The sequence below is a fragment of the Lactuca saligna genome, chromosome 5 (assembly GCF_052625555.1).
Source record: "Lactuca saligna cultivar CGN05327 chromosome 5, ASM5262555v1, whole genome shotgun sequence".
Lineage (NCBI taxonomy): Eukaryota > Viridiplantae > Streptophyta > Magnoliopsida > Asterales > Asteraceae > Lactuca > Lactuca saligna.
In genome coordinates, this window is record NC_136421.1 from 93,859,903 (window position 1) to 93,882,712 (window position 22,810).

Below are 22,810 nucleotides of genomic sequence, written 5' to 3' on the forward strand. Positions count from 1 at the left end.
GCTGGTTGGTTTGGAGAAGAACCAGAGAATGATCATTGTATCTCCTTGGATGATCACCATGATGAAGACTTTTCGTACGATGCTAACTCCGAACCAGAGGCTGTAAACCTACCCCGAGCAACTCCCTTTCCAATTCCTAACCCTCGTCCGACTTTTCATGGCCCGACCCTGAGTGTGTGGAATGCTTGGAAATATGGAGCCAAGGACAAGATCAACCTATGCTATTTGATGGCGACCGACGTTTTTACGACTTGAGCAATGAGGGCTTAACAGATATAGTCTTGCCAATCTTGGTCCGTAGAGAGGCCCGAAATGAGATTCAAGGCAGGACAGCCCTACATCAGATTACAGAAGTAGTCGCCTATGCTAGAATGCATACCCTCCACACCATCCATCTAGAAGATGCACACGAGAGATCAGAGAGAAACCATGAAACCCTGCTGCAAGCACTGGCCGGATCACGAGCCGAAGTCATAGAGCTCCAAGTACGCCAGATGGTGTGTGAAACACACCTACTTGACATGGAACGTCAATTGGTTGAACTAAGAGTTCACCAGAGGGATGACCGTCGCCAGTAGTAGACGCTTTACTTTATTTCCTTATAAAGAGGAATCGTATTTTTCTGTCTATGCCTGATGTGGCATTTTCTATGAAATTATCTTGTTCCGTAAGTACTTTAGATAGGCCTTTATGCTGCCAGGAACTATCTTCTGTAGATATGATGTAAGACCTTTACAAGGTCATTTTTCCAGAATCTCTACATCGTGAATATCAAAGATATTGACAGCCGACTATCTTTTGTGTCATTCTTCATTCAAGTACTCTTGTCATTCATTCATAAGAGTCTATCAGAATCATGCTTTAGTCAAGTCATTGGACTATAGCAAGTTAGATCCGGGGACATTTCTAAGTCTCTTTCAGGTTGGATCTTTTATTCACCAACTTACGATACCTTGGCTTGCACAACAAACGTCTTGAGACCATTCTACAACCATACTCCCATTCCGTACTAGGACTGCATCATAGGGATGTAGGTCAAAACTTCGCGAACATACTTTCATTCTTTACTAGGAGTGCATCATAGGGATGTAGGTCAAACTTTCGAGATCAAAATCTTACTCTTTACATGAGCAATCTAAGTACATCATGGTCAACCAAAATCGCTCACAAACTCCTTATTTTCATAGTACAGAATCATCTCGTCATCCAAAAACGATCAGCTGAGCACCGAAATCCCTATCCTCCATATCGACACCGCTACATTACAAGCTGCAGTAACAGCTGCTGTGACAACTTTCCTTACACACATCAACTCAGGCAACACCAATAAGACTGAAGAAGGACTCGAGAGTTTAGATGGTAGTACCAAACCGGGAAACCAACAAACAGTAACAGTCACTGGCTCGCAAAGCCGAAAGACAGAGAACAAGAAACGAAAGCGTCAAGCCCAGAAAGAACGCAAGAAATCCCATAAGCTGGCTATGCAACCGCAACAAGTGGAAACCCCTGCCATCCCAGTGCCGAGCAAGCCATACGATGGAAAACTCCCGAAGTGTGATACTTGTGGTTTCCATCATCATGGGACTTGCCATAAGATGCAATGTTGCAATTGCCTGAACATAGGGCACCATGCTCGTGACTGTGGAGCACAGAAACGACCCATCACTCAAGCCCCTTTCATCGGGACTAACCCTACACACAAGATGAGTTATAGCGCAGAACGATTTAAGAAACAATTTTCAAGGTGGAGTAACGAGGAAGGCACTCGTGTCCACATAACTCTGGCTAAACACTGCAATCCCGTCACCAAAGCTAGTACTACCCAGGCATGCCACCAATGCGGGGAAGTAGGGCACTTCAAGAAAGATTGCCCGATAGCAAAGAACTCTGGTGCAGATGGGAGAACTCTCAGGATCACAGCTGCAGGAGAGCCTGCTCTGGAACCACGTTAAATGCAATTAAGGCGTTTCGTTGTAACAGACTTATAAATTATCTAGAACTAGTGCAACCAGAGTCTTACCTTTTGCGAGATCCTATCTGTATAAGGACTCTCGTGCTGTGTATACTTGTCTTTTCTAGTATACCTTATTCGCAACAATAGTCTTGTGGTAAATCTAAAGTACTGTAACTCTGTTCATGGTTGCACAGTTGTGTTTTGTCTATAAACGTCTTATGTTCAAATCTAATGTCTTTAAGTTTTGGTATGATTTCGACATTATCATACGACTCAATTCAATTTGATCCTCACGAAAACAGCTTCATACGTACACCTCTTTCTTCTAGATCACTTTTCCAGCGAAAACGTCACATCAGAACATCGAAGTACTCATGCCAGGAGTACCTATTAGTTATTTTCTTTCTGAAGAAATACCCGAAGTACCACTCGTGCAGTACGTCAAGTTTAATCTAGGGATTCATGCGGTTAATCTATCACTTAAGAATGTATGCATAAGAGTGATATATAATCAAGGTTCTACAGGTTTAGAATTGATGATTCCACTTTAAATTCTTTTTCCCTGATAGGATGCGAACTTAAAGAAGAACCAGTTATTCGACTACCTTTTCAACCTTAATAATATATGACTCGTATACACGAAAGTGTGATTGTGAAACTACGTATGAATTCTAATATGAACTTCAGGACGGAGAACTGCTTAAGTACGAGTAATCACATCGTCATGAGAACAAGCATAGAACCCGGTACAACTTCACCTTATAGTTTAAACACCCACGGAGATACAAGAACAGTTTGGACAACTTAGCGAACTACACATAAATAGAATTAGAAGACTAGGTTTCTCACCCTAGAGAACCTCGGTCATATTCTTCCAGAGATCGACGGATCGCATTGCATGTACCTCGGTTATCGAGGACTCCGTCGAGATTTTTCATTAGAAATCGTTATCTCTACCGCGCGTAGACAAAATGGCTGAGCAAACGCAAAGAAAGAAACTACTTCCAGGAATGGATCCGGGATCCGAATATCATCACTTCGAGTGTTAGGGAAAGATGTCCGGAAGACTATCTCCTGAACTCGATACGGACACTTCGAGTCCGTAGTGATACCCTTCGGATAGGACCAACACACCCATAGCTTTTATGAGCTAAAACGAGTAGGGTACGTCTTTCTTACCTGGATCAGTTCGTCATTTCTCCATGTAATGACTTGCTTATCTACCCTTGTAGTAAGAAGGAACCCATGAGAAAACATTCCCTTCAGAGGAACTTTTAGCGATGTTCTCAAAGCACGAGTTTTGAAATTGAAGAGTCAAATTTCTAAGACCCACTATTAGTAGTGTGGGAAATTTTGAGTACTCTTTCGAGTTGTCAAAACCGTTGAGCATTTATCGAGACTAGAGACGCCGACAGTCATTCACCAAATTGTAGGTCTTACCGACCTATCGGCTTAGTTCATTTAGAACTCCTCGCAAGCTACAGAGACTCGTACGACTTTGACCCAGCAAGGGGTGGCCTTTGACTGGGAAGTTACGCAAGAAAAGGAACCTTTGAGATTCCAAGTGAGTGACCAAGTTCTTTAGGATAACTCACTCTGGGAATGGCTTAATACGCTTTGTAAAGCATGGAAAGCTAAATCCAAGTTAGACAGGACCTCCGAGATTCTTATCAGAATCGGTCCTGTGCCTCGCACAAACTAGACCTACTCCGCGAACTCAGTAACATACTTTCTACTCTTCGCTTCTCGATCGTGAAACCATACATTTCCGTTAGGACTCTTGCAAGTCCACTCGTCGAGATCCTCGCCTTCGTATTAGAATCGTAGTGACCCTCGACCGAGAGGTCAAGCGGACGAAGCAATGCCGTCGCCAGCTAGTGAAGGTTCATTGGAATGCCAACCGAGAGCCTGATTTCACTAAAGTGCGCTAGAACCAATCGATTAGGAAGTTTTCTCCTCACGACTCGATCATTCGTGCATACTTCCTTGTCTAAATTCTAATTTCGGGACGAAATTCCCTTTAACAGGGGGATGATGTGACAACCCGAAATTTCCATTCTGAATAAACCATATCAAGCCAATAGATGAAGATCAGTTACAGTGAAAATTCAGACTTAGAATATAAGTTTGGCAGTTTTAGGGTTTTACACCAAAAAGGGGTATTAGGAGAGTGGTTGCACTAGGATTTTGTGCAACACTGTAAATTCCATTACCCTAGATCATTAGAATCCATTCCAAGAATAGAAATATTTTCTGCCAAATATCTCAGGACTATAAATAGAATTCTGAACCAAATTGGTTCATTAGTTGAATTCCATTTAGAGAAAAGCCAATTTCTCTCTCACGGATCTTCGGGTTTTCATCCCAGATTGTGAGTCTACTTCCCTAGATGTGTTTTAATACTTGTTATATGCTTAATAACATTATTTACATGTCCAAAACACAAGATCCGGGAGCTTACGGCCCAAGAACGTTCTTGGGGTGTAAACTCCAAAACAAGGCCTAAAGGCCATCTAGTCCCAATTCCTTGTTAGGCAACTAGTTAAGGGCTTAGTGTATGAACATATGAGACTAGAAATCAATCAAAAACATTTAGTTTTAGGAGTTTACGGCCAAGGAACATCTCTTGGGCCGTAAACTCCAAGCGAAGGCACAAATGAGTGCCTAATGTCCCCATAGCCTTAAAACAAAAACCTAGTAGCCTTAAACTCATGATTTATGCCAACAAAACCATTAGAAATCATGGCTAGAAGGGATTTTATGGCCAAGAAGCTCCCTAGGTCGTAAACTCCATGTTGTAGGTGCCAAAATGCCTTTAAACTTTCCCTAAGGCTTAGACTTTATTTTTGGCATGTACTCCTAAGTGTTTAGAACCTAGAAAACTCATGGAAACAGAAGTGTGGAAGAGTTTACGGCCAAGAGTATTTCTTGGGCCGTAAACTCCTTTAAAGGGGTCAAAGGACACCCTAAACACTTCCTTAGGCCAAGGGACAATTTGGAAAAGTACCTAGATGAGTTATGGACTAGTTAAAACATTTAGAAACCCATGTGTGAGGGAGTTTACGGCCCAAAATGTTCTATGGCCGTAAACTCCAAGAAATGGTACCAAATGGTGCCATAAACTCTTCCAAAGCCAAGTCCAAAAGCCTAGAATTGTTCCTAGTTATAGAGACTTGAAAGCACGATAATCACCCTCCCAAGGGAGTTTACGACCGTAAACTCCAAGGGAAAAGGGTCTTTGGGCCGTAAACTCCCCAAAGGAGTCAATATGATGCCCAAACACTTGTATAGGCCTTGAAACAATTCCTACTAAGGTTGTAGTAATTGAAAGTACCATCCCAAGCCTTGGTTGGGAGTTTACGGCCAGGAGCTTACTCTCTTGGGCCGTAAACTCCAATGAATATGGTCATTAGACCTTAAACTCACATTAGGGACATTGCACTCCTTTGTTGCAACCCTTTAGCCTCCTAGCACTTGACCAAAAGTGTTATCCTCGCGCTTAAATGTTATTACTTGTATATTTAGTGTTATAATCACTAATTATTTATATACATATGTTTTCATATGTAATTAGGATCATTGTGTGTGTCTAAGTCTCCACTTGATACCAAACACTTGTCCGATCCTTCCGTACGATAATAGTCCGTTCAATTCCAGTCACTTACTGCAGGTGAGTTCATACCCCTTAACTAATGTTTTAAATTGTTTTAAATGTTTTATGGGGGGGGGGATACAAGTAGAATCATGCTACTTATTATGTCAATCACATGTGATTAGTAAGTAGGACTATATTACTTATTACATCAATCACATGTGATTAATATACAACATTCAAATGATTTGGCTACTCATTAGCCGTTTTACCAAACAGTTTCCTTCAAATGACTTTTTATAAACATTTTATATGTTTTAAACTCCTTTTTTCACTGTACAGCTTACTCCGTACATTTCCTTTCAAACTTATTTACAACTGTGTTTAAAACAAATGTTTCCTTATACGTAAACTGTTTTATTAAACTTATGCCTTCAAATTGTTTTATAGATTGACATCAAGTCGATCTTTTCTTAAAATAATACTTATATTTCAAATGTCTTACAAAACTTATTTATGCTTTTATATTATAAATTGCATGCCTCTATATGTATAGTTATATAAGAAATGTTTAAAAGACTTAGGAAGGCTATCCACCCTATTTCCTTTTCGCGCCTTAAGATGTGGTCTGGTGGGATATTGGGTCTTCGTCTGAAGGTCGTTTAAATATTAGTTATATATCATGTGTACATATATAGTCATAAAAGGTCCTTCCAGTTCAACATATGCCCTTGGGTAGCAAGGGTATACATCCATGTCCACACGTACCACTTAGATTACTAGAAAGCTACCATATGGGTAGTTCAGGAAGATGCTAGAACCATTACTAGAACGCGATATCATACAATGAGTCAGTTCATTCATGAGTCAATACTTTCTAGAACTTTTCAGTACATTACATATACAACTATACTAGGACGAGAACATATACAGCTATACTAAAATGATTACATTACTATACTTGCTAGATAGAGAGAACACATATTAAAGCTAGCACACGTAGAACATTACAGTACACTACTGTACTATTACATGATCGCTCTTACTTGAGTATAATTACATGATCACACTTAAATGAGTACACTTACATATACATAGAATAGACGTCACTAGGGGCTATAGCACGGAACCAGTTCAGGATCTAACTATACTGATGAATCACACTGCAATTGTGATAGTTATATCGAGTATACATGATCATTCGGTAATGTGGATGCTCACGGCTTGCATTCAGGTAGGGGTCGTGGGTAGGTCCCAAAATCCCTTTGATAGGGGAGCATATAGTCTGGGATCTAGACATCACATTATACCTTATCCCTCAAATAAGGCAGTTGAGTACCGATGTACTTATTTATATTAAATACTACAGTACTTGGAAGTATTACCCTAGATTTAAGGTAATAGGTACGGTTGTAGTTCGGCACTACACCATAGTACTACATTGATTTTTCCATTACATATCTTTAGTGATAACCTCACTTAAACATTAATGTACAAACTATATTTTTGGATAATGATAGTTATACTTTGGAAAATACATCCTCTTACAAGAGACACACACACACAGAACAGTTAGGTCTTGGTAGAAGACACCTTTATATACTAGAAGGAATCATCAGGATTCTAGGGTTTTTCAAACACTTACAATCCATATACAATTACAAATTCTTACAATACATAGACATACAAATTCTTACATACAAATTAAGACACTAAATACTTATGATCTCACCAGCTTTAAAGCTGATACTCGCTTTCAAAATAACTTGTATCCTCAGGTCATCATAGACAGGTACCGATGCAAGGAGAAAGGAAGATGGAGCTTGTTCAAGACTTATCTTTCATTTTGATTTATGCTTTAGTGTTTATCAAAATTTGACAGAACACATTTGTATAATAATTATATTATTAATGCAATGGATGATGTTGTTGCTTGTTTACTACTTTACGTTGTTGTTGATATTATACATGACGTCCTCCACCCCAGAACGTTTCCGCCGTTCCTGGTTTTGGGGTGTGACATCCACCGATCCGAGGATGGGAGGTCAGAAGGGCTGCACTTACGGAAAGTGCGGCAAGGGTCATGAGGGGGCATGTCGATCAGGTGCTTGCTACAAGTATGGCAAGGAGGGGGCATGTCGATCAAGTGCTTGCTACAAGTATGGCAACTAGACCGGACATCAGAAGGCCAAATGTCCTCAGCTTCACCAGGGATCTGCGCCTACTACTAGGGTTACCGAGACTCGGCCGGTGAAAGCCGAGGCTCCGAAGGATCGTGGGAGAGCTTTTCAGTTGACTGCGGAGGAGGTCTGCGTGGTGCCCGATGTCATGGCTGGTATGTATTCTTTCGTGTATTTACTTTTATGTTGAGATAGTGTGCTTATATTATGATATGCGTAGGTACTTTTCTTGTGAATTCGGTACCTACTTTGGTTTTATTTGACTCGGGTGCGAGTCGATCTTTTGTATCTTTGGCTTTTAGCCATCACATCGGTACTGATTGGGAGCTGATGAGTCGACCCCTGAGGGTTTCCATAGCTGATGAGAAAGCGGTATACGCCACTGACGTGATTCGAGGATGTGTGCTCGAGATTTTTTGGTGTCAAATTCCCTATAGATTTGGTTCCTATAGCAATGGGAGATGTTTGCGTCATCGTAGGCATGGACTGGTTGAGTAAGTTTGGGGCAGTCATTGACTGCGAGAGATAGCTGGTGACTATACGAGACCCTAGTAGGGGAGTGCTTACGGTGTATGGTGAAGGGACCCGGTGTGGGTTAGCATTTTGTTCGGCTGCCAGGGCGAGACAGAGTTTGCAGCAGGGCTGCAGTGGATTCATAGCCTATGTGATGGACACACGAGTGGCCGTGGAGAGGCCAAACTCGGTTGATGAGGTTCCAGTAGTGTGCGAGTTTTCAGATGTGTTTCTCGAAGAACTAACAGGTGTGCCTCCAGAAAGGAAAGTGGAGTTCCGTATCGATCTGGTTCCCGGAGCGGCTCCCATCGCCAAGGCGCCTTATCGCCTCCCTCCACCAGAAATGCAGGAATTATCCTCGCAGCTTCAGGAGATGTTGGGAAAGGGGTTTATTCGACCGAGTAGCTCACCTTGGGGAGCGCCGATTCTTTTTGTCAAGAAAAAGGATGGTTCACACCGGATGTGTATCGATTACCGGGAGTTGAACAAGTTGACGGTTAAAAACCGGTATACATTACCTAGGATCGATGATCTGTTCGATCAAGTGCAGGAGGCATCTTGGTTCTCGAAGATAGACTTGAGGTTGGGTTATCATCAGATGAGGGTTCGGGATGAAGATATTCAGAAGACTGCATTCAAAACTCGTTATGGACATTACGAGTTTGTGGTGATGCCTTTTGGGCTCACCAATGCCCCGGTTGCGTTCATGGATCTTATGAACACGGTGTGCAGGCCGATGTTGGATCGTTCGATGATCGTATTCATTGATGATATTTTGGTATATTCGAGGTCTAGGGAGCAGCATGAGGAACATTTGAGGGAGATTCTGGGAGTATTGAGATCGGAGAGGCTGTATGCCAAATTCTCCAAGTGTGATTTCTGGTTACGAGAGGTCCAATTCCTAGGGCACCTTGTCAACCAGAAAGGGATATTGGTCGATCCGGCCAAGATCGAGGCAGTGATGAGATGGGAAGTGCTGAGATCGCCCACTGAGATCAGGAGCTTTCTGGGATTGGCCGGCTATTATCGAAGGTTTATCAGGGATTTTTCCAAGATCATCGTGCCACTTACCAAGATGACCCGGAAGGGTGTTGCATTTTCATGGGGTCCGGAGCAGCAGTCCTCATTCGAGACCCTTCGTCAGAAATTGTGCGAGGCCCCGGTGCTCACACTCCCGGAAGGAATGGAGGATTTTGTGGTATATTGTGATGCATCTATATCTGGACTAGGGGCGGTGCTTATGCAGAGGGGACACGTTATAGCGTATGCTTCGAGGCAACTGAAGCCTCATGAGTCGAGATGTCCCACCCACGACCTGGAATTGGGGGTTGTGGTGTTTGCCCTCAAGATCTGGCGACACTATCTTTATGGGGTTCGATGTACCATATACACGGACCACAAGAGTCTGAAGTACTTGATGGATCAGCCAAATCTGAATATGCATCAGAGGATATGGTTGGATGTGGTGAAGGATTATGATTGTGAGATCCTGTACCACCCGGGTAAGGCTAATGTCGTAGCCGATGCGTTGAGCCGTAGGGCGGAGAGCGCCCCGATCCGAGACGTTTGTATGAGGTTGACGGTGATGACTCTGATTTTGGACACCATCCGAGGGGCCCAGGCTGAGGGTGCGAGACCAAAAAACCAGAAGAGGGAGTGGGTTGTCGGTCAGGTATCGGAATTCGTTACGGATGGTCGAGGACTTATGACATTTTAGGGTCGGACTTGGGTACCGTTTGTGGGCGGTACGCGTACTATTTTGATGGAAGAAGCGCATCGATCGAAATTCCTGATCCATCCCAGGGCTACTAAGATGTATTTGGACCTAAAGAAGGAGTATTGGTGGCCCTGTATGAAGTGGGATGTTGCATGGTTCGTCGAGAGGTGCCTGACTTGTCGTCAGGTTAAGGCCAAGCACCAGTGTCTGCACGGTAAATTGCAGCCGCTGGAGATTCCTGAATGGAAGTGGGAACAGATTACTGTGGATTTTATCACCAAATTGCCAAGGACTGCAAGAGGGGTCGATGCAATTTGGGTGATTATGGATAGATTGACGAAGAGCGCTCATTTTCTAGCTATCAGTGAGAGCTCTTCTGCGGAGAAGTTGGCAGAGTTATATGTGAGGGAGGTGGTATCGCGGCATGGGGTTCCGATGTACATCATTTCAGATCGGGATGTACGATTTACTTCCAGGTTTTGGAAGAAGTTTCACGAGGAGTTGGGTACGACGCTGCATTTCAGTACCGCATACCACCCGCAGACGGACGGACAGAGCGAGCGGACGATTCAGACGCTCGAGGATATGCTCCGAGCATGTGTTTTAGATTTCGGAGGGAGTTGGGACACCTATTTACCCTTAGCAGAGTTTCCGTACAACAACAACCATCATTCGAGCATTGGTATGCCACCCTTTGAGTTGTTGTATGGGAGGAGGTGTCGCACCCCCATCTGCTGGGGAGAGTTGGGGCAACGGGTAATGGGTAGCACGGAGATTGTACTTCAGACGACCGAGCAGATACAGCAGGTCAGGCTGAGATTGTTGACCACGCAAAGTCGCCAGAAGAGTTATGCGGATAGGCGTCGATCCGAGCTCGAGTTTCAGGTTGGTGACCTTGTGCTCCTAAAGGTCTCTCTTTGGAAAGGAGTGATACGATTCAGGAAGAGGGGCAAGTTGGGACCCCGATATATTGGACCTTTCAGGGTAATCGCTAGGGTAGGCAAGGTAGCCTACCAGTTGGATCTACCTGCTGAGTTGGTACAAATCCACGACACCTTTCATGTCTCGCAGTTGAGGAAATGTATTGCCGACGAGTCGGCAGTGGTGCCATTATATGATATTCAGGTGGATGTAGGCTTGAACTATGTTGAGAGACCAAGGGCGATCAGGGATAGAAAGGTTAAGGTTCTGAGGAACAAGGAAGTACCCTTGGTACAAGTGCAGTGGCAACATCGGAAGGGGTCCGAGCTGACATGGGAGTCCGAGTCTGAGATGCAGGATCATTATCCGGAATTGTTTTCAGTGTGAGACTTCGGGGATGAAGTCTGGTTCTAGAGGGGGAGAATTGTAACAGCCCGAAATCCAGGTACCCTTTTATTTAAGCACTTCATCTTTAATTTAAGTCATTTAGGGTTTTGTATGATGAGCGAGTACGCTGGGCGTACAAGGAGTACGCTGCGCGTACTCGCTCGCTTCATTTATACGCGTTCTCCCTCAGGTACGCTGGGCGTAACTGGTCCAGAATTAAAAACCCTAATTGATGGGTTGGCTATAAAAGGGATGTGTTGGCTCGACTCCTCAGCCACCATCCCTCAGAAAGAAACCCTAAGAGAGTGTTTATTCGTTCTTAGCCCATTTGTGAGTGTTCTAAGCTTGGTGGTGCCATTTCAAGGTAGCAAAGGAGAAGAAGAGTTCATTGGGAAAGCTAGAGGTTGGTGTTCAAGTGTAGATCCAAGCTTTGCAAAGGTTGGAGCTTCATTCTAAGGTAAAAATTCTGGATCTTGACATATAGTTCTTGTGGTATGCTTATTGGACCATTTTCTAGGGTTTTGGTCCCAAAGGTGGAGACTTCATGAGCAAATTGTCACACCCCGAAGACCAAAGGCGGAAACATTTCCGGGGTGGACTACCACGTTGTGTATCAAATCCAATGTACATAGTGAATCACAATAAACAACCATTACATTATATATATATATATATATATATATATATATATATATATATATATATATATGAAAGTTTACATTTGTTTCAAAAGTAAAGTTATACAAGATATACATATGCATCATATTAACAAAAGTTGAGGCGAGTCTTCCACGCACTCCGTCTTCACCAAAAAGAGATCACCGGGTACCTGTCTAACTTGGACCTTAGAATACAAGCGGTTTGAAAATCAGCATAAAGCTGGTGAGTTCATAAGCGGTTTTGTTTTATGAAAATGTGTCGGTTTCCTTTAGTTTCCGAAAAGGTTTGTTATCCAAGAAAATCCCATATTTTCTTATGTGAAGTTAGTTTAGTTATCATTTGTTACCAATTCGATTACATGTTGTATTTTACCCCAGGAAAATCCCATATTTTCCTAATTGTAAGACCTGTTGTATATCACAAAGTATAGTTTAATACACAAAACTATATGTCGAAAATCTTGGGATCACTATCCCGTAAAAGATATAAAATAGTTTGACACATATACAAATACAGAATTAAGATAATGGGACTACCATCCCGGACTAGACACGGGATAATTTGATGTATATGGAAATATAGATTGAAACCATGGGATCACTATCCCGGACAAGATATAGCTTTAGACCATGGGATTATCATCCCGTACTTAATATAGATTGAATTTATGGGATTACTATCCCGTAATAGATATAGTTAAAGACCATGGGGAAAAACATCCCGTACAAGTTATAGATATAAAACCATGGGATCACTATCCCAGACTAGATACAAAATAGTTTGATAATACCATGGGATCACTATCCCGAAAGAGATATAGATTCTAAAACCCAAACTGTGAATAAACTAATATTAGTACATGTTGTGAGTCGGGTAACCATGCTAATACGACAACAAGACCTCCTTGACGTTTGTCAGACGTCGAAACGATATCCAGAAATTTGTCACCCCAGGCGTGCCCATCTAACTATAGCTAGCAGTTAAGGTGTGGGATTGTCAGTCCCGAATAGATCTATTCACTAATTCCGCGCTCTCCCTCCAGGAGATTCTAGTTACACTTCCGGGGAGGATTTACTGATCATCCATAAAGGGTAGTGACTATCTCACAAACTAGTACTAAACTATTCACAGGGTTCTCATACGATATCGACATACAGAAGCTTATGAAATGTAATACAGTGAATATAGATACCTACAATGAAATTATCTAACAATACATTCAAATGATACGGAGATAAACTGAATCAGACAGAGTTTATCTCATAATTTTATATAGATATCAGAACGTGATAAAACGAATAGTAAAGAACCCCAAATTATTCCCATAATAATTTGATTAGTTTTGTTATTTCCTTAACTAAAATCCATTTAGTTGTAATTGATAAATCATTTCTTATGCTCAGCATAATACATAAGGAGTAAAAGAGTTTATAAGATTGTCAGATATAATTTGAAACATATCAATGTTATGATTTGAAAACAATTATAGTTTGCTAGTATTCCCCCCTGAAAACATTGAAAACAGTGAAAAGGGCGTAGGGGTATGAACTCACCGGACGAGAAATGTGGCGATTTCGGATGCTAAGTGTTGGTCCGGGGCTTGCAAACACACGAGGTTCCTATGTATAATGTAAAGATACACATTTGTATCTAATTAGGACTTAGATTGGTTATTTGATAAGGACAATTGTTTCTAGTCGTGAAAACACCCCGATACAAGTGTTTGGAGGGACCCGGGTGGTGTTTAGGGACACATATAGTTAGGATAATTAGTTGGGACACCAAAGGAACACTCCCTAAGGAGTTTACGGCCACAAGACCCTCTACCCATGAGTTTACGGCCGTAAACTCATGGTGGGCTGAGTTAAGGGAAAAAATGGCTTCAAATCACTTAGGGGAATTTCTAGTTTTGGATTTAAAGGCTTGGAATGGATATAAATCATCAAAATGATTAATTTATGGGAGTTTACGGCCTAGCATAGGCTCCTGGCCGTAAACTCCTTAATTCTCATGAAAATGTTGTTTAATCATGCTAAACCAAATCACATGTGATTGGTAAAATTGTTCCAACGCCTTATATGCATTTGTTTGAAGATTTGAAAGGGTTTTCGGAGTTTACGGCCAATGAGAACCCTCCCATGGCCGTAAACTCTCTTAGAGAGTAAATCCATATGTTTTGAGGTTTAAAACTTGCATGTAAGAGCTTCTAAAATTTGCTTAAAGCCTTGAAGTGAATTTGGGACACATTTTGACACACTTTTTGGAGTTTACGGCCAAGGAACACATGCTATGGCCGTAAACTCTTATTTGAAAGGGTTTCGATGTGTTTAAGGCCTTTAAAGTATTTTTGGTTGGTCCTTTGATTTATTCCAAGGCTTTTGGTGGTGTTGGATGGCTTTCTAACACCTTAGAAATGGATTTGTACAATGTTTTATGGTGTTTACGGCCCAAGCACAAGCCTTGGCCGTAAACTCACAATAATCCCTCAAAAATTATGTTTCAAGTGTCCAAATGATAATACCAATATCCTACAAGTCATATCTAAGCCATATTAGTGATTTGGAGGGGTTTAAGGTCAAGAATACCCCATATATATGAGTTTACAGCCCAAGCATGTGCCTTGGCCGTAAACTCCTTCAAATCCATCAAAAACTATGTTTTAAATGTTATAAGTCCTTTCCATTAAGCCATTAAGCCATATCTAAAGTCCAATATTGCTTAGGAGGGGTTTTAGGGCTTAAAAACCCATTTATTATGAGTTTACGGCCTAAGCTCATTCCATGGCCGTAAACTCATATACAAGGCCTTAAATCATGATTCAATCTTGAATTTGAAGGTTAAAGATGCTATACATTAAGGTTAGGAAGCTACCTTAGGGATTTGAGGCCTTAAAATTGAGTTTTGGACCCTTAAACTTTGGATTTAGGAGAGAGGTTAGAGAGAGAGTAGAGAGAGGAAGAAAAAGCTTCAAATGAGTGCTTAAACACATTTATATAGGTCCTAAAACTTGGACACGGTGGAATTCTACCCAATACCGACGTTAAACGCGGCTTTTGGTCGCACCTAATTAAGTTACCGTCGCTCGGCGGGGACGTTTCTAAAACTTATGAAATAATTATTTTTGGGCTAATTACGTGAGTTCCTGAGTGGTTTAGACACTCATTAAATTATAATAAACATATAAGTTTAAATAATTTGACCCAAAGTGAAAACGGAATGAATTTGATAACGGCGACTTTTCGGGTAGAACGGGTTTTGGTGATGAACAACTTCGGGTTGTTACACAAATGGTCTCCATTAGCTTAGATCCATCATATTTCTGGTCCATTTGAGTTGTAGATCCATAAAAATGTAATCTTGTATGTGAATGTTTGGCCATGCATGAGATCTATATCCTTGAGTTGAAATGGAAAAGTGTTAAGGAGTGTAAGAGCCTTTACAGCCATGCCAAGGCTTAAAGGTTTCAACTTTATGAGTAAGGATGCTTAAATAAAGTCGGATCTAGAAGTTGAAGTTATGGATTAACCGATTAAGACCAGAAATGATGAATGCTTAAGTCTGATGGTTACGCTCGGCGTAACTCCCAGTGGAGACCCCGATTCTTGGGTTGGCGATGTACGCCCCACGTACTCGAAAGGTTGACCTTTGTTGACTTTTTAGATTTTTGGTCAACATGTAGACTTTGAGTCAAGGAAGGGTAAAATAGTCTTTTACCCTCTGAGGAATGATGATAAGGGGTAAAGTCTAGTTGTGGAAGTCTATATTAATTAAAATGATATTTGTTATGGTTAGGCGAGGTTGAGTCTTCATTGGGATTTGGAGATAGCGAGTACATAAGGTTCTAGACTTTCCATGAAGTGAGTTTTCTCACTATATTGTACCCGGAAGGGTTTTATTGTGTGACCGGAAGGTCAGATATGTTATCAGTTGTATGCGATGTATATGATAAGTTAATCTTTTGTATGTGCTATGTATGTTATGTTTGATATGGGCCGGAAGGCATTATGTTATGGGTCGGAAGGCATATATGATATGGGCCGGAAGGCATATATGATATGGGCCGGAAGGCATTGTGATGTGGACCGTAAGGTTGACACAGGTAGGACCGGAAGGTTTACTGGGTTGGGATGGAAGTCCCCAGAGACACATGGACCGGAAGGTCAAGGCCTGGAAAGGCGTATATGCATAAGTAGTATTTTGGGAAACTCACTAAGCATTTATGCTTACAGTTCTTGTGTTATGTGTTTCAGGTACTAACGAGGACCGTGGAAAGGCGTCGGCGTGATTGTACACACTGACGAAGGAACTGTTTTATGATCATGGGATGTATTTTATTACAATGACATTTGTTACACATGTGATTTCAAAATATTAAATGTTGGTTTTTGACGTTTGCAAAAATGAAAAATTGTTTTGAAAATTCACATTGTTACAGACATGTATCCCTACGAGATGCATATAGACTTGATGGAGAGATATCACCAAAGCGCGAGGCAAGAGCGCTATGAAATCATTACGAATATGATCACTGCTAAAATGGGAAGTGGAGAGTCTCTAACCGTGCACTTGAAAAAGATGCAAAGGTATGTTGATCGTCTTCACAAGTTTAATGTCAACTTTGGGGAAGATTTGGCTATCGACATTGTTCTTCACTCCTTGCCCTCGTGCTACAACCAATTTAGGATGACCTACCACATGAAGAAGGAAGAAGTCACCCTAAGCAAACTCCAAGGGCTCCAAAGGACTGCTGAGAGCAACCTAAAGGACAAGTCTATTGCACCAACTCCAAATCAACCCGCTGCTACTATTTTGGCAATTAGGAAAAGAAGGGGCAAAAAGAGGAAGGCTCCGTCAAAGAGCTACCACAGGGGAAAGTCCCAAGATGGTTCCTCTTCTAGTGGGACCAAGGTTGATCCTGCTAAGCCCAACTCTAACCCAAAGGAGGCAGAGTGCCATCATTGCCAAAAAAATAGGGCATTGGAAGAAAAGTTGCTCGGAATATCTGCAAGCCATCAAGGATGGAAAGATCAAACCATCTTATGCAGGTATATACACTATTAAATCTAATGATTCATCTCATGCTATTTCTTGGGTTCTTGATACAGGATGTGGTTACCACATTTGTTCTGATTTGTAGGGACTAAGAAGAAATAAGGATGTGGAGCATGGAAGGATAAATCTAATCATGGGAAACAGAAGATCATCGCCTATCACCAAGATTGGAGTGTATTCTTTAGTGCTTAGTAATGGATTAGGTTTAGATTTAAATAATTGTTGCTACTCGCCATATATGGCAAGAAACATCATTTCTTTTCATGGTTTGTTTAGATAAGGATTTAGATATTCATTTAATAATGAGAATGGTTCTATTTATGATTATCTAAATGGTGTTTTATACGTTGAAGCAATGCCTTCTTTTTGGAATTTATGAAGCTGTTATGGTAGTAGATAACCTAGGAAATGATGTGTTGTGTATGGATTCTTCCAATAGTATGGATAAAGAATCTTTATGGCATTGTCGTCTTGGACATGTTAACAAGAAGCGCATAGCCCAACTCCAAAAGGATGGAGTGTTGGAGTCATTCGACCTTAGGGAAGATGACATGTGCGAATCTTGTTTACTTGGAAAGATGACCAAGTCACCCTTCACTGGAACTTGTGAGAGGGATGAGCGTTTATTGGATCTCATACATATCGATGTATGTGGACCCTTTTGATCCACCACAAAGGATGGAAACCGCTTCTATGTGACTTTTACCGATGACTATAGTAGATATGGGTACATTTACTTAATCAAGCACAAGTCAAAAACGTTTGAAAAGTTCAAAGAATTCAAACAAGAAGTGGAGAATCAATTGGGCAGGAAAACAAAGATGCTTCGATCCGATCGAGGAGGAGAGTACCTATATCTTGAATTCCACGACTATCTCAAGGAATGCGGAATAGTTTCGCAATTGACGCCACCTAGGACACCACAATTGAATGGTGTGGAAGAAAGGCGTAATCGAACCCTGTTAGACATGGTTCGTTATATGATGAGTCGTGCTTCACTACCTATCTCATTCTGTGGGTATGCCTTAGAGACTGCCGCCCATATCCTTAACCTCGTCCCTACAAAGAAGGTTACCAAAACACATCACGAGATGTGGACAGGGAAAGCTCCCTTGTTGACACATATCAAGCTTTGGGGTTGTGAAGTTTTCGTAAGACGAGATACCCACAAAAAGCTCGAACCTCATAGTGAGCGATGTATTTTCATCAGCTACCTGCAGAGATCCTTTGGATATATTTTCTATAGACCGAGTGACAATGTTGTCTTCATTGTGAGAAGAGGGGTTTTCTGAGAGCGGGAACTCAGAAGCCAAGGAGATAGTGGGAGGCAAATCGATCTCGAAGAGATTCGAGAATCGGCCGATGAAGGAACCTTTAACGCTGGCGCTCAACCCGAGGAGGAAACTCCGGTTGAACCAATTGACCAATCCTTACCTCTTAGACGTTCCGAAAGAGTTAGAGTTCAACCCCAGTTGTATGGTTTTCATATTACTACCGAAGGGGACACGTATATTAGTGATAGTACACTAGTAAATCTAGATGAACCTAACAGCTATAAGGAAGCCATGGTAGGCCGGAGTCTGCTAAATGGATAGAGGCAATGGACAGCGAGATTCATTCCATGTATGACAACCAGGTTTGGAATTTGGTTGACAATGTGCCTGGACGTAGGACAGTTGGGTGCAAATGGATCTTCAAAAAGAAGACCGACATGGACGGGAATGTGCATACGTATAAAGCACGATTGGTGTGAAAAGGCTTTACTCAAACTCTCGGAGTTGACTATGATGAGACCTTCTCACTAGTTGCCAAGATAAAAATCTATTAGGGTGATGCTAGCCATTATTGCATTTCATGATTATGAGATTTGGCAGATGGATGTCAAGACCGCTTTCCTTAATGGGAAGTTGGCTGAGGATGTTTACATGGCTAAGATAGAGGGTTTTGTCAATACGAAGCATCCTAATAGAGTGTGCAAGCTTGAGAAGCCCATTTATGGACTTAAGCAAGCATCTCGCAGATGGAATCTTTGCTTTGATGAGAAACTCAAAGAGTTTGGATTTGTATGAAGCGAAGATGAATCATGTGTATATGTCAAGACCAGTGGGAGCATAGTTAGCTTCCTCGTTTTGTATGTTGATGACATACTGCTCATAGGAAACGACATCCCGACTCTGCAGGAGGTTAAGTCCTGGCTCGGGAAGTGCTTCGCTATGAAGGACCTCGGAGAGGCTTCCTATATTTTGGGAATAAGGATAGTGAGAGAACGAAGTAAGAGACTAATAGGACTTAGTTAGAATACTTACTTGGATAAAGTGCTAAAACGTTTTATGTTAATTGTTTAACTGTTGTTTCAAATTTGCATTTTTTGACTTCCTGAATAATTGAGTTATTAAGAATAATCAAATTATTCGAATAATCCACAATCGCTCATATGTTGGAAGTAGGTATGAATGAAGATTGTCATGAATTGGTATGTAGAGTGTCTATAAGGTATTAGACATAGCAAAGGTTTGCCACAACATTCATGAGTGCTTATGAAAAAGTTTTAGCATTGGAATAAACCCACGCTTGCTGGAATCATTTTATAGGATATGACAAAAAGTGATCGCAAGACGATAATATCATATGATCTTAAAACCAAGATATATGGTTTATTGTTTACTGATTACTTGTGCATTGATAATGTGAAACCGCATCAGTAAATTGATGTCATAAAACGTGTTATTGTGTATAGTTGGTTACTAAATAGTAAATGCATATAAGTCGAAGTCTATCTATTACTTCTATCCTAAGAGGGTAAAAGCGATATTACGGCCACTCGATGATTTGATTTGACTTATTTGCCAGGCCCAGTCAGGACTGAATTGATGTGTTCAATTAAGTAAATGAATCTGAGATTGAGAAACTAAAGGCTGGACAATAAGTTCCATGAAATTGTCCGCACAATATCTAAACAGAGGACTGTATGGTCCCTTATCTAAAGGATAGATTACTGATAAGATCAGAGTACGACAGCATCTTTGAGAGCTACGATTGCTAATCGAGTTGTATGTTATATTTGTGGTTACTAGACTTATCCAAGTGGGAGACTGTTGGATTAGTGTCTAAGCCCGTAACCATATTTGGTAAATACTTGACACGGTTATGCATGGTCCTTTTGGGTTGCCTTCACCAAAGCAACTTGAATGGAGAAATAAATAAAGAAAGAGGTTATTATGATTTATTAATATGTTATAAAAATAATATATCAAAGGAGAAATCATATTTTTTTAATTAATATTGGTGAATAATTAATTAGGAATTAATTAAACTAGAGGGGCTAAATTGCAATTATGTGATAGTTGAAAAATAAGGCAATGGTTATCCTTGGAGGAGGGTGGACGAATTCAAGGGATGGGATATCCTTGAAATCATCCATATGGTCCAAGGGATAAGGGTTGTCAAGGCTTATCTTATGGTTGCTTGGTGGGCAAGTAACTAGATAAGGATAAGGCCTAAAACCCTAATCCTAACCCTATATAAAGACCCCTAGGCCGTGAGAAATCATCTGAATTGTTCCTAAGAGATCCTTGGGCCGATTTATACCTCTCCTCTTCTCTCTCTATAGCCTCTCCAATTGCTTGTGGTATTTGTGAGCCATTAGAGGCACTACACTTGTGGTGCTTGCTTTCAAGACTTAGTGTTTGAATATTTAAGTTGTTATTACAATATAACAACAAGAGGTATGTAATCTAACCTTATATATGAATTTCGAAAATAGCAACATACTTTAGGGTTTTATTCATGTGTTCATAAAGTTGTATATCTAATAGTGAAAACATAGATCCAAATTAGGGTTGCATGCACACATAGGATTGTTTGTATAGAACCCATCAATTGTATAGTTAGTTTAAATCACCATAAAACTATAGAAAATACTATTATTCGTTTGTTATGTTCATCAGTGTTGTAACTTTATATGAATGTTAAGACCATCCCATGACTACTTAGTATATACATATTATATACAACCAGAAACATATGCATAATTGATTGTGTGATTCTATCATACACCCACATCCAAACAAGGAAAAGGGAAGTAAAACAGAGTTCATACCTTCCACTGTCTATCAGTTTCTCATCACATATAACTTTGGTGTATACACCAAGTAATCACAAAAACTACTCCTTAAGACTATTTATAAAGTATATTACTACGTAAAAGTATTGTAAGTTTCTCCCATGCGAGTACCCATAACCATACTAATCCGACAAATAAGTTGACACAACGGTTTGTAATAACCGAAACAGTTTACGACTTTGTCACCCCAGAACTTACATTCCAACTGTAGCGAACAGTCAGGTGCGGGATTGTCAGTCTCGTATAGATCTATACACAAACTCACGCTCTCCCTCCAGGAGACTCTGGTTGAATAAGTCTAGACTTCCTGTGTACTTAGTTAAGTATACGAAGACATGTCTCACAAATTGGGTGTGTTAACGAGGTTACGAGAAATACTGTCAAAAAAATTTTGTAATTAAAGTTGTAACTAAACCTTCTACATGTTTAAGACGACTGTTATCATGATCTGACTCCTAAATTATACCTATTATAATTTACTAGTATTTCTTGTTATGTATGTGATATACATGAATACACTCCCTTTGCTCGCATGTTACAAAGGGAATATGAAACCTGATTTAACTAACTTTTATATTCATATACATATACAAGATATATAAGTAAGATTGAAACGGCAGTCGGACAAATAACTTTACCCTAAGCCCACATCCAGACAAGGAAAAGGAAATAAGGCGACTCATCAGCCCTAAGCTTCAATGGAAGAAAGATACACACGAACTTTTAAGAAAAGAACCTTTGTTCACTTGGAATTATTGTTATAATTCTCTATTGATCTTTTTGGGACTTGTTCTTGACTTGATACGAACTCAATCCAATAGGTATTGGATTGTTTTTGCTGGTATAAAACTTCATAGGTATTGGGTTGTTACTAATTTATCAATTTCTTTCCATACACGTATCATATGTGGTTGTTATTCTCTCTCAATTTAACTAACCACTAACCTACTCACTAAATCAAGCCCATACACATATCATAAGTGGTATCGAAGGACAATATTTGTATCCTAAGTGGTATCAGAGCGTCGCACTCGTATCTTAAGTGGAAGTGATCATCCAAATCCAAAGTATTTACATGGGAGGGCATTCGTGATGTTTGGACTTCAATTCTTGTGGTTTGCTTTAAATTAGGAAACCATGATTTTGGGGTTTATTACTCATCACTTTATTGATATGAACCATGGTCCATTCTTTCAACTAACTGTGATTAACCATCTAAATTATTAAAAGGTTAATTTAAAGGGTCTAATCTAGTTCATAAATGAAGGTGGTTTGTGTTCCACAAATGGAATTTTCGTATCGAAGAACAACACCACAAAGTCGTTGCTGAATTGAGGTCAAGTCCTTTCCACAAAGGAGGGAAGGATACGAGTATGGGAGTGAAAGATTCTAGAAATTGGGATGTGCCGACACTTGTCATGTTAGATGGTGATATGGCATAAAATGGGTGCAATATGACGTAGAAAGGGACGTGGCCAAGGATGGGAGAAGGTTAATGAAATTAATGGCCAGTTAAAAATAGAGACGTTATAAGTTAGCATTAAAATCATCCAAGTCACCATGAAAGCGAATTTAGCCATGACATCACTTGGCATAAAGCCTTATTAAAACCTGAAATGAAACTCATCACTTTATTCTCTTGCATGGAGACGTGGCCAAGGATGGGAGAAGGTAAATAATATTAATGGGGAGTTAAAAATAGAGATGTTAC